This window comes from Chamaea fasciata, unplaced genomic scaffold (assembly GCF_029207755.1).
Source record: "Chamaea fasciata isolate MVZ Bird 193981 ecotype frontalis unplaced genomic scaffold, bChaFas1.0.hap1 SCAF_3, whole genome shotgun sequence".
Lineage (NCBI taxonomy): Eukaryota > Metazoa > Chordata > Aves > Passeriformes > Sylviidae > Chamaea > Chamaea fasciata.
Genome location: NW_027094088.1, coordinates 102,397,476 through 102,409,781, shown reverse-complemented (window position 1 = coordinate 102,409,781; position 12,306 = coordinate 102,397,476). Strand labels below are relative to the sequence as shown.

The following is a 12,306-nucleotide window of genomic DNA, read 5'->3' as shown; positions in this document are numbered from 1 at the left end:
ACAAAATACAGAGAAGCATGTACTACAATTGCAATAGATGTAGAGCAAACTTTATTCATTAGCTAAACAAAACTTTTTTCCTTGGAAAGCCAGTCATGCTTCTCCTTGAAGAAAGCATGTAGGAAATGACAGCATGCAGCAGCAACTTTCTGCCTCAAGTAGATGGCTAAAGTGATGGGAAGCTTTATGGGAATCCTGTACTCTGGACCAAGAGAAATTGATTCTCTCTAATGTGGTGAATTCCATTTAACAGAGTAAAGAGGAAGCCAATACATAAACATCCTTTAGAATGCTTAATTTGCAGGAAAATCAAGGGACAGGGGATAAAAGTAGAAATAATCTAGGAAGTTCTTGATCAGAAAATTTTACTGAATGATACAGCGAAGGACCAGTGACTTTCAGGACAAAGGTTCCCAGACCAACAGATTAGCAGATTTTCATGGACTATCAAAATCTCAATATTCAATCAAATATTGTCCATATTCTACACTCAGTGTTACTAGCATGAGTACAGAAATAGCTGTGATGAAAGGAAGATTTTGACTGTAATATGTAATGTCCTATAAATCATAAAAATTATAATTATGGATTTTTAAAATATAGAATATGTAGCTCATCCAATTGAAAGTCTTGCTTTGTTTTAATAATAGTAAATTATAGTCAGAACTTATGTCACTGTCTGTTTTACAGTTGTGAAACTCTGCACTACAAGGAGCTATTATCACATGATTTCTCACATTAGGCCTCATATAATTTCTAAACTAATCCTTTATTTAATGCTCCATACTGGGTTTTCTCCTCAGACTGGCTATTTCTGGGAAATTTCAGACAAAATTGTTTTCCACTTATTACGTTCTGGTAAAGTTTCCTTTCAAAAGCTGTGTGGCCCTTTTTTTCCTGGATAAAGACTTGGCAACTTGACAAGTTGTGTGTTTACTACCATTCCACAAAAATGAACAGGGAGGAAGCCAAGGTAGAAGGCTTTGTCACAGCTCTTTCCTGCCGGGAAGGACATGCTGGGTGTCACAGGCAGCTGTAGGAGCCCCGGCGCTGGCTGTGTGCTGGCTGTGTGTGGTGTGTGCCAGATGAGAGAGGTGCGATGGAACTGCTTCATCCTGTGTCAGCAGCAGGGGCAGGACTGGAGACATCCCACCCACCTGCAGCTCGCACCGGTCTCAGCCAGACTGCAGGGCTCGTGCTGAATTCCTGCTGAGTTCGGGCTCTGGTGGTGTGATTTTTATCCAGATGGTTGAGATTAAGGCAGCATAGGTATGCCCGTCATGCATATCCACGCTCACACTTCCTGCTTGCAGCGAGGATGTGCTGCAAGCACCGGTGACGAAGCACTGATGTAACTCACAGCCTGTTCAACCTTCTCAGAGCTGGCTTCATTTGAGGTTTACCTTTGTTTTGGCAATTGGAGCTATTTTCAGTTTAATAGCAAATACAACTTGAAAGGAATTCTATATATGCCTGTTCTGATCTCTTCTTTAATGTGGCTTAAGTTATGACCCAGTTTTGTATAAACTCTAGCTTAGTGTCTTCCAGATGGGCCATAAATCTGGACACAAGGGAGAGGTTCTCAGCTGCTCTAAGTCAGCACATATCCAGATGAAGTAGCTTGTGTTAAGGGTTATGTATTCCAGGGATTATAAAGACACAGTTTCTGTAAAATGGTATATACAATCTTGATGGTTATTTGGCAGTGTGGCAGGTTAGGGAAAATCAAAGGAAAGAAGACCCAATCTGGAATTCAGTAATGGACAGCTCAAGACATTGCAAGGAAAATATCATCTATTTACCTGGTCATTAATAATCACTTCTAAGAAAATGTATTGCATATTTATGTTGAGTGCAACAGCTAAGATTTTGGTCCATTGTAAAAAATAAATTTTACAAGAAGGAAAAAATGAGAAAATATAAAAGTATAAATAAAATGTCACATCAATTCTCTGTAGCCACATCACTGAACTATTTCATTTTTCTGATAAGACACTACTATTTAACATAAATGAAAGGTGTAAATTTAAGGTGTCTGGACTTCACTAAGGCATTCAGTATTGAAAAACGTGGTGTTTATGAGCCAAATTGGAGAGGGTGGTACATAAGGTACACACAAAATGCAGAAAGAATTAGCCAAAGGGATAGCTAATGACAGAATTATTCTGAAAGGAGAATGAATAATTATGAGAAAGACTATTTGTAAAGTTCTCTGTGGATGACTCTGAAATTTTGTTTAATTGAATATTTTCCACAATGATCTACATTACTGCAGTGACATCTGCTAATGATACAAACATGAGAGATGTAATGCCTATGTAGGGACAGAAGTGGTTTTTGAGCACAGCTGGGAACCTGGTAAATGTTCTTCCATTTTTAAAATACCACAGGCAGCAACTTGTAAGTGCTCTTTGTTGCTTACCCAAACACAAATCAAATCTGTCTGAAAAGGGAGCTATATGAATAAAAACATTTGGTTTTCATGCTCCTATTCTGTGAAAAATCCAAATAATATCAGTAACTAATGTCAAGAGAGATTAAAACACATGACAATAAACCAAATTAAACTAAATTCTTATTTAGAATAATGCAAAAAGTGTCAAAAATAATGAAGTCATTAGCCCTTGCACCCAGACCTGTGGTCAGCTGAACTGGGTGGAAGTGGATTGCTGAAAGGATTTTTGTAATGAGCCCAGACAGGTAAATTACCTTCTTTGTGAAACAGACATATTTGGTGAAGTGCCATGGATATCTTTGCAGCTTGGATATGTAAAGAGGGATCAAACTTACTAAAGTGAAAGAAATTGATTGGGCCTTACTGCTTAAAACATCAAAGAATAAAAGAATTTTTCCAAATAAGAAAAGCAGAGTCAACAAAATAACTATGAGGTGTGAAACCTTACAATATTTAATGATCAAATACTAAACATTCAGAGATGGGAATGATTTACAGAAGGAGTTAACAACATCACTAAAATGAAACAGTGGAGGAAAATTTAAAGAAGTTTTAAAAGTCAAAACTCATGATCCATCCAAAAGCAGATGAAAGTGCTGCCAGAACCAAGGGTGAGCTAAAGTGAGAGATCTGACTGCCATTCAAACACTTGCATGAAAAAGAAACAATTGTAATTGTACAGGAACACGGTCATATTCAGCCAGGAAAAAGACATGCATAATAAGGGCACAGATGCATTAGATTTGCTTTCATATGGACATCATCTTGCAATACAAAAGGAAACTTAGCATTATGGAAGATATGCATGAAAGATATGCCACAAGTAATTTGTTTGCATAACTCTGCTACTAAGCAAATCAAAATAGGGAAAACTTTGTAGAACAGAAACATTTACACTGGTAGTACAAAATGTATTTAGGCTCATACTGTAAACTAAGAAATAGAGCAGGTGTGACTAAATAACTACCTTCACGACTCCAAAAGGTGTGCAATAGCAATTCAGTAATTTCCTTTCAGGTAGTTGTTTTATATTGTTTCACAATTGCCTTCACTGTGACATTTTGGATGCTATTTTCAACTAAAAGGATAGAAATTACACAGAATTCAACTTTGCATGATCCTGGAAGGAGTTTAGTCAGATCCCTGCAAGACTTTGACTCCATTCCACTCTCATTTTGGCCTAGTTGGATTTGCCTATAACAGAAGCACACCAACCTCATGTTTGGATTCCCAATCTGTAATGCAGAAAAAACACCAGTAATTAGGAAAGCAGCAACATATTTTTAAAGTTGATTGAATGCAAGTAAATACTATAAATTGAGCAAATAATAAAGCATGGGCCTGTTCTGAGGCTTTAGAACAAAACCATCCTTCAGAAATATTTTAATTTTAATGTTGCTTATTGTAAGGACATCCTGAGAGGTGACTTTCCTGTGAGGAAAACCACCACACAAGTAGGTGTTTCACAGTCAAACAACAGAGAGGTAAGTCCCACTAGGCACAAAATGCCTGGGTTTGAATCAGGGCTGTAATATGAATCCTTAGACTTTATAGCTTACACCAGTTATCCCCCACGCTCCTACGAACACAAGTTGATATGCTGTAGGCAATGAAAAGAAGGAGGCTCTGAGAGGAAAAAGTACAGATAAAAGGAAAGAAATATCAAGAAATAACTCCACTTATATTAAATCTGGGGGGAAATTGTTAGACAGATGCAAAGTTTAAACATTTTAACAAAAACCAGGTCACTCCATGCTCTCTTTGCACTAGTGTGAGAACTTCAGTGTTCTGATACCTCCTAAAGTATTTGATGAGAGACTAATAGCCTGACAGGCTAACACTTCACTTCCTTCCAATTAGGAGACTTTAACATCAAAGCCAAGGTCCTCTACTCAGCAAGGGCTTACTTGAATGAATTATAGAGGAGAAAAGTCCAGTAGTTTCTTGGTTTTTTCCCTTGCAGAGACACAGTCCGGCAAAGTCTTTAATAAGATGTTTGAGGTCAAAAGGTTCAGGTTCCTTACTGTGAGCACTAGGAAGCTGCCAGAGTGTTTCAATATGTATGGTGTTGGCAATGCAATCAGACAAAGCTGAAAACTCTATTACAGTGTCATGTGCCTGACTTCCTTCTGGAGTGCTCTCGTGTACAGCCGGCAGCCGAGGGTGGGACTTGGAGTACACTGTGAAGCTTCCGTGTTGCCACTTCAGCTGCTGAAACAAACAACGCCTTCACCACCTCAGCTTTTGGCTGCCAGGAGGGCTGTGACAATGGATTCCTCCAGGGAATTGTGCCAGTTGAGTCGTCATTGATTGGTAACAGACCTCCAGGATTCAGAGGTTTTCAATAAGAAATTATGACTGTGCTTGAAGTATGATGTCATTTGACTAGATAAGAACACATCTCTGGTAGAATCTAAAAACTATCATAAACTGTTAAGCTCCTATTTACATCAAACCAAAAAGTATTAAAATTACTCTGAGATAAGTGTAGAAAGTGCCTTGTTTCTCCTTTTTGTCAAAAATATTTTTAGATTTTTTCCTGTACATAATATTTATTTTTACTTTTTTATTTTTAATGTTCCCTACTGTCATGACTACATCTCTCCATCTTTCAGCAACAACTTTTATTCTGAAGTTTACAAAGTACATGTATCATTGATGGTACAACACAGAGCAGTTGGCAACAATTGTAATATGGCAGTTGTCTTCTTCACTAAGACAATGGAATGGGGGGGGGGGGGAATGGGAAAAAGAGACAAGGAAATGTCTTCAGTTTAATCACACAAAGGATTGGATTCACCTCACCTTGCTTTAAGTCCTTCGTGGTCAAAGAAGACAGATCAACAGTAGTTAACATCAAAGATTCATTCCATGGCAAACAGCTAAGGTATAACAAAGACCAAAGACCACTGCAGAGGTAAAAGAAGTGGGAGACAAAAGACCTTTATCAGACAGGAAAATCTCATAATCAGCATCCTGAGAAGAATTTCCACTGTAGATGAACCCTACCTAAATAATCAACAAAAGCTTGGATGAAAATTATTTATGTAGCAGTTCACTAGTCTCCAAAAGAAATTCTTTCCAGGTGTTAGTTTCCCAACCACAATATTTAAATCCATGCACTTTACAGACTGCAAAAACAATCCCATCAAAGAAAGTGCTGTTCATTCCCTGCCCCGCAATTCACAGGTAAATCTCTCTTTTTTGAGTTGGTTTTGAGCTTTTCAGTTTCTTTTCTGTTTTCATTTTTCTCTACAAATTCCTAACCCTCATCTTCACAAAAACAAACAAACAACCCCCCAAACAAAAACAAAACCACGAAAAACCCAAACAAACAAAAAAGCAAACAAATCCAGCTGCAGTGATATTAACTTTTCTAAACCATAAACATTCCAAATGGGAGGAAAAAAAATCAGCTTCAAAAATCAGCTTCTATGTGAGACACTTTCATAGCAATACCGCTGTAGCCATGAAAGTTTTGGGATAGTATTACTGTTTTCATTTATTTTTGGATTTGCTTGGAAATGACAGTTCCTAACTGGAATGCCATTACTGATAAAATAAAACCTATGTGTATTCTGATTCTTGCATTTTCTCTCCAATACTAGCACTAGTTAATGCAATTTACTGAAAAAACTTTTTTAAAAAAATTGTTCAGTAGATATAAAAAACCACATACTTTAAAAAGTCTTTTTCCTTAGAATTTCTTGATGCATTTTTAAATTTTGTTTCTTTCAATTTTTTTCTTCCTTTTTCAACATTCTTTCCCAACAGACTTACTTTTCTTTTTCCTTCCTTAAATTGTCATTTGAAGAAGACAAAAGAAATAAGATTTTTTTTTTTTTTTTTTTTTTTTGATCAGCAGGTTAGGACAGCGGTTAAAGCCAGTTAAAACACTTAGCTATCCCTGAAGGATGGACCTTCAACATGAAGACTTTGGCCTTGAAAAGACTCATGGCAGTGCTTATTCAGTGTTGTCACACTCATAAAAACTACAAAATTCAGCTTCCAGAAAGTTGTGTCATAGATTGTCTCAAGGATGTGTCAGGCCAAGTCCATGGAAAACCTTAATGAGTTCAGTTGAGTGTTGGAAATATCTAGTGTACACAGAAGAGAAAGAAGGGAATGGGAAGATGTACTCAGCTTCTTCTTATTATTTAAGTTCTTGAAAGTCTGTTTCTTTGTTCCTGAATAAAAACGACTGTGTGTAATTCATGGGAATTCACCACACATGTGGCTCCCCTACAGGGGCCCAGCTTCTAAACCACTTTTGATAAAGAAAAATGTTGACTAAGTTCCAGCTGTTTGAAATTCAAAAAAACATCTAGTCATAAGGTGGTCTAAATACAGATCTTTTATAATCTAGAGTATCTTGAAAAGACGAGGTGATGCAAGTGCACAGCTCCTCAAAGGCTTCCCTTTTCCAGCAACTTTTCCTCACAGCTTCTTGGTGCGAACACAAATGAAGTTCCAAAGATGCTTTTATATTGTTCATCAGTCTTTAAGTAATATACGTTGAGGCTTCTGACTTATTTTCACACCTAAAGACATTTTCAGTCTGCATCTAAGTGGTAAAAAACTCCCCCGTAGATAAATAAAGCTCAATGATAAGAAATAAAAGAAAGTTCCCTTATGTACTTTAAGAAAAATGCATGCATTGCAGAATGTTCTGATTAGCATCAACAGCATATACTTTTTGCCATAAATGTAAATAAATGTTACAAAAGAATTAGTCATTTATCACTGTATAGTTTTTTAATAACAATAAAGTAATTAATCACCACTTTCAAGGTAAAATAAGAAAACCTTTCTTTTCTGTTTTCACTTCTTGAAATCAGAAAGAAGTTTCCATAGGTAGATTTTTGAATTTAGAATTTTGAATAAATTATTTTTAGTTTTGCAGTGCTGTGTGAACACAGATGAGACTCACACTGATTTAGCCATACATACATACATTCATCTGCAAAATACAGGTTGTGTGACACTATCAGATACTATTTATCTGATAACTATTTTTTTCTACATGTAAATGTGTCTTCGAGGTTTTCATTTTATTTCAACAAAAATTAACCAAATGAACTGTGTTTATTATGAATAAATCCTTGTTAGATATAACTTTAGGCTGATCATGAAAAATCCTCTATAGATAAATTTTGCGTGTTTTCAGCACACCATGGAAGTCAGTCTGAGCAAGCTTTTGTGTGATTATTTGATGTGGCTGAATAAAAGATCATCCTAAGTATTATTTACAGTCCATTTCCATTTCCATACTAATCATATTATTACAGAAACTCAGTCTATATACACTTGCCAGTCCCCGCTGGTGAAAGACAATCTTTATTATGTTAAGAAAATGGACATCAGAAAAATGTTTTTGAAGTGTAATGAAATGATTTAATAACAATGTATCTTCATATTTCCTAAATGATTTTAAAACCTTAATGCACTGCAGGAGTCTGCCTCAGTGGCATAATGAAACGGGACAGTTCAGATTGCAACCTGCTGTGTGAGGTTCCCCCCGTGTTACAGAACAGCAGGACAGCTCTGTCTCCTTTCCTTTTTATCTTTCTTTTCCTCTCCAAGTGCTGGGTCATGTTCTTGGGGAGGGGGATGTCACTCAGTATCTCATACATCCAGCTGGTGTTTAATTTGCCCAGAGTAAAGATGAGGCATTTAGAACTAAATCTACTGCTACAGTTTGATCATGAAAGTTGCCAAAAGATTCAGAATATAGCTCTGCTAACTACTGGGTTAGTGGAAATATTGGCCATTTACTTTTTCCAGCCAGCAAATTGACCTCTCCCCACACACCCCCTGGACATTTAGAACAGATATACAGCTTGGCATAAACAAGTATTTAGAGAGGAAGCAGGAGGAAAAGATATGTGAACACTCAAGCCCACATTTGCATTGCTGACATGGTGATTCTACCTTGTTTAAGAATTCAGGCTGCTGTATGGGGAAAATGGATGTGGAAAAAGAAGTATAAGTGCACAGCATGAAACAAGTTCTCAAGAACTTGGGCAACTCTTACAACAATGAACCTTTGGACTTCATACCTTTAAATGAGCTGATAGTCACTGCATTACGATTATTTTTCTTTATATCTGTTGGGTATAATCCTGAAGCCTCCCTTTTAGGTGTGGCTGTGTATGGACACAGTAATAGCCTGAAAAGAATATATTGATTGCTGCTGCAACCTTCCACAAAGAATGTTTGCAGAGCAATAACATTCATGAAGGGAGAAAACAAGAGCAGTTGTGGCTGGAAAAGACTTTAGCAGGGAGTGTGAAGTGGTAATACTGACTGACTATACCTTTTAAACGAATTGTCTCAGTGTAGCTTTGCACTGAGGCAAAAGTCCACCTGAATCTACTGGACAAGTAACAGCATTAAATTTTAAGCATAATTTTGCTCAAGTGAGCTAAAGCACCAATCCTGGGTTAGAGATGTGGTCTACTAGCTATTGTACAAATTCAAAATACAAGAAAAATTTTAGTTCCAAACTTTACAGAGTCTGGACTAGACATTCAGGGCAAAAATTGTCTGCCTTAAATTTAGTGCATAAATTTCTGCATATTACAGTCTCCTGTTTGAATCAAATGGGCAAGTCTGGGCATTTCTGAACCTATTTTAGAAGTCTGCTTAAGGATAAGATGGACTGGACCGTAGAAGGGCCAATCTTTTTTGATAGGGAGAGGCCCTGGGGTGACTATTTAATGTCTAGATGGATGAATCCCTACCCATCTTTCCCTAGAACAGTTCTGCAGCCAGATCAATGTATGTGGTGGCACACTCTCTAGCAGAGATACATTATAGCATCAGGCTTAATAATGTAGGTGATCTTGCTCTACGAAGAAGGATTTCTCTACTTGGAAGATGAGCCAGAACTTATTTTAAGTCACATTTTATTTTGTATTTAATAGTAGCACTCTAATGCTCAATTTTGCTGTGAATACATTGTATATGTAGCTTTTCCAGTCATTTAATTGACATGAATAATACTTCAGTCTGTAACAGGTTTAATGAAGAGGGAAGAACTTGACAATCAGCAGCTGACCTGCAAGTTAGAGACGCATAAAATAGCATGTTTTTTGCTGCCAACCTGTCCTTCCTGCCCTAAACTGTTCCTAATTCCATCATCATCTTTAACACTGGATTTCATCTTTTGCAGGGCTGAACTTTATGAACATATTCCTTTACTGGGAGGTAGGTGATAGAAGAAGGAATCTACTCCAGATCACCGGACTTTTTGTCAGCTAAAATTCTTGTGAAATTTTCCTGATCTAGATGTCATGAAGAGAGTCTTTCCATATAAATTAAAGAATCTTAACTCAGTCCCCTAATGGTAGCCCTGGATGACTACAGATATTCCAGAACATATTCTCTGCTGGTTTTTTAGACATAGTTTCCTTTATAGGACCAAGAGCTATCTGTGCCTTAGCTGTAAGTGTGGAGATACTTTTTCTTCATTAACTTCTACAGCCATGCAGGCTAGTAAGCAACTGTGTGACTTATTTATCTCAAAGTACTAATTTTTAATGATGACACACTTTCTAATGTTCATTGCTGGTAGACCCAGATCAGAGGGAATCAGAGAATCATTTGTGTTGGCAAAACCTCTGAAATCAAGTCCAGCTATTAACCTAACACTGCCAAGTCCACCATTAAACCATGTCCCATGGTTTGTCTGTAACCCATACTGCTTTGCTTCAATTCCGGTGTTGCTTAATCTTTGTTTTCCTTTCAGTGGTTGTTACACCTGGCCTATGAAAGCAAGAAAGGAAGGAAAAAACTAAACAAAACAAAACCACAAAAAACCCCACTGTTCTGAGAGAAATCTTTTAAAGTCCCAGCAATAAAAATCTTGAATTTCACCATAACCTTACTGCTAGTAGCAATGCCAAGATACTAAGGTTGCAGTTAAGGTGTCCCCAAATTGCCATCTGAAGAACTGATTTCTTCTCTTGTGCATACATGCAGAGATGAACAACAAATATGCTTGTAAGAAACTACTTCTTGTATGCAGCATGATCTTAATAACTTTATTTTTCTTTTTTGGCTGAGGGCTAATTGAAAACAAAATGCCTAAATTTTTGATGTTGTACATGCATGAATACAATAACTTCCCCATTCTAGTTAACTGGGCCAATGATTGAGGTGAGTTGCAAATAGAGACCTAGCATGCTTTTTTTTTTCAATTTAACAAGAAATTAAAACACCTAAAAGGTGACTCACTCCCTTTGAGATGTCACTGAAGAAGTGGTGCCTTGCTCCTAACACGCTAATGAAGACCAAGGCGACTGTGCCCCTCCGATGGGGGTCTGCATTTACACAGAATAACCCCAGGCCAATATTTTGAAGCAGGGGGAACAAAAGCATTGCCCGCAAGCTGCTGACATTCCCCTGGTTCTCAGAGCTGGCAGGGGAGGATGGGGAGCCCTGCCCTGAAGCCCCGGCAGGTGAAGGCGATGCCTCGGAAGGCAGCGGCAGAGCGCAGCTGGCGAGGGACCAGAGGGCAGGAAAGCCATTCCCTGCTCAGCTCCAGCGCGTTCAGGCAGCATCAGATAAGGAAGCAATTGGTATGTTCACACCTGCTTACATTCAAACTATCTGCTAACTGCTGACACAAACCTTCTATCTTCCTACTGAGACATCAAGATAAATTCAGAGGAAATGGGGCTGTACAGGAAAAAAAAAAAAAAAAGCGCTACTCTTTGCTAAATTGAGTGATTCCTCCAGGCTCTGACCAACAGCTTGAGGTCAGCATAAGCAGAAGAGACAAAGGAGAGTCCCTCAGGGATTTTTCAGAAGCTAAAATAGAAAATTTGCTCAGCTGTTTATCACCTGAGTTTGACCTCCCTAGCAATACCTTTTTTTTTAGAACAAAAAGGCAATGAAGGATTTGGCAATGAACGAAAGAGAATTCATCTTCCCTACATTTTGCTAGTGACATTCTGAGGCTCAGTGTCTGACTTGCATTTCCTTTGGAGTTAGATACTTAGGCTCGTCGGGTTTGTTTCGGTTTTTGGGGTTTGTTTTGTTTTTTGTTTGTTCGTTTTGATTTGCTTTGCTTTGTTTTGTTTGAATGAGGTGAGTTTTATGTTGTTTTGTATTGCATTACACCCATGAGCAGCAGTATCAGATACTGTTTGTCTTTGCTAGCTATGGCTGGGGCCAGGCACTACCTGTGATTTTTTTTTTCACAACTCCTTCCAAAAAGGAACATCAAAAGCTTTTTCTTTTCCCTCATACTTTTTTTTTTTTTTTCTTTCCTGTAGTAAATCTGTTGTCATTGAAGGGACTGATCTTATGAGATGTCTCGAATCCTCCTCTCCCATAGATACTCTCACAGAAGCAGGTGCTTGGCATCTCTCAGGATCAAACCCTAAAATGCTAGTTGCCATGGTGACTGAATGTGAAAGAACAATAAAGAGCTGTTTACCACGGAAACTTATCAGCAGGGCTCGACAAAGCACCACAAAACTGTAATTAGGGTTGCGTTAAAACAGCTTTATTTCTGCAGCGAAAACTAGGCAACAGCCTTTGCCTTTGATTTCTTCTAGATATTATCCCTTGCACATCCCTTGCATCCCTCGTGTAAGATCCCACCCAAACTCTAAGCAGATTATAGCAGAGTAGGCAAAAATTAGCATTTTGAAAAATCCATGAAAAACAAGGCTGCAAAACTGCATGCAAATGACTGCATGAAAAATGATGCTTTAAGAAGCAATGTGCTTTGAAATATCCTACACACCCAGAGGTTGCTACACTCCACAGCAATCTGCAGAAGATCAGGATACTTTAGGATACACGTTTGGATCTAAGGATTCTTTTCGTATTTGATTGAA

General features: G+C 37.8%; 1 long non-coding RNA gene across 2 annotated transcripts; it reads right to left on the bottom strand.

Moving 5' to 3' along the window:
* Positions 1 to 2,947: 2,947 nt before the first annotated feature.
* LOC136287859 (uncharacterized) lies at positions 2,948 to 6,568 on the bottom strand. 2 transcript variants are annotated; one of them, XR_010720393.1, is made up of 3 exons: positions 6,135 to 6,568; positions 5,261 to 5,364; positions 2,948 to 3,690 (listed from the first exon to the last, which is right to left on the bottom strand). It is a non-coding gene; the product is annotated as an uncharacterized lncRNA (long non-coding RNA). The 2 variants fall into 2 exon arrangements; XR_010720394.1 differs by having other exon boundaries at positions 6,236 to 6,568.
* Positions 6,569 to 12,306: the final 5,738 nt, after the last annotated feature.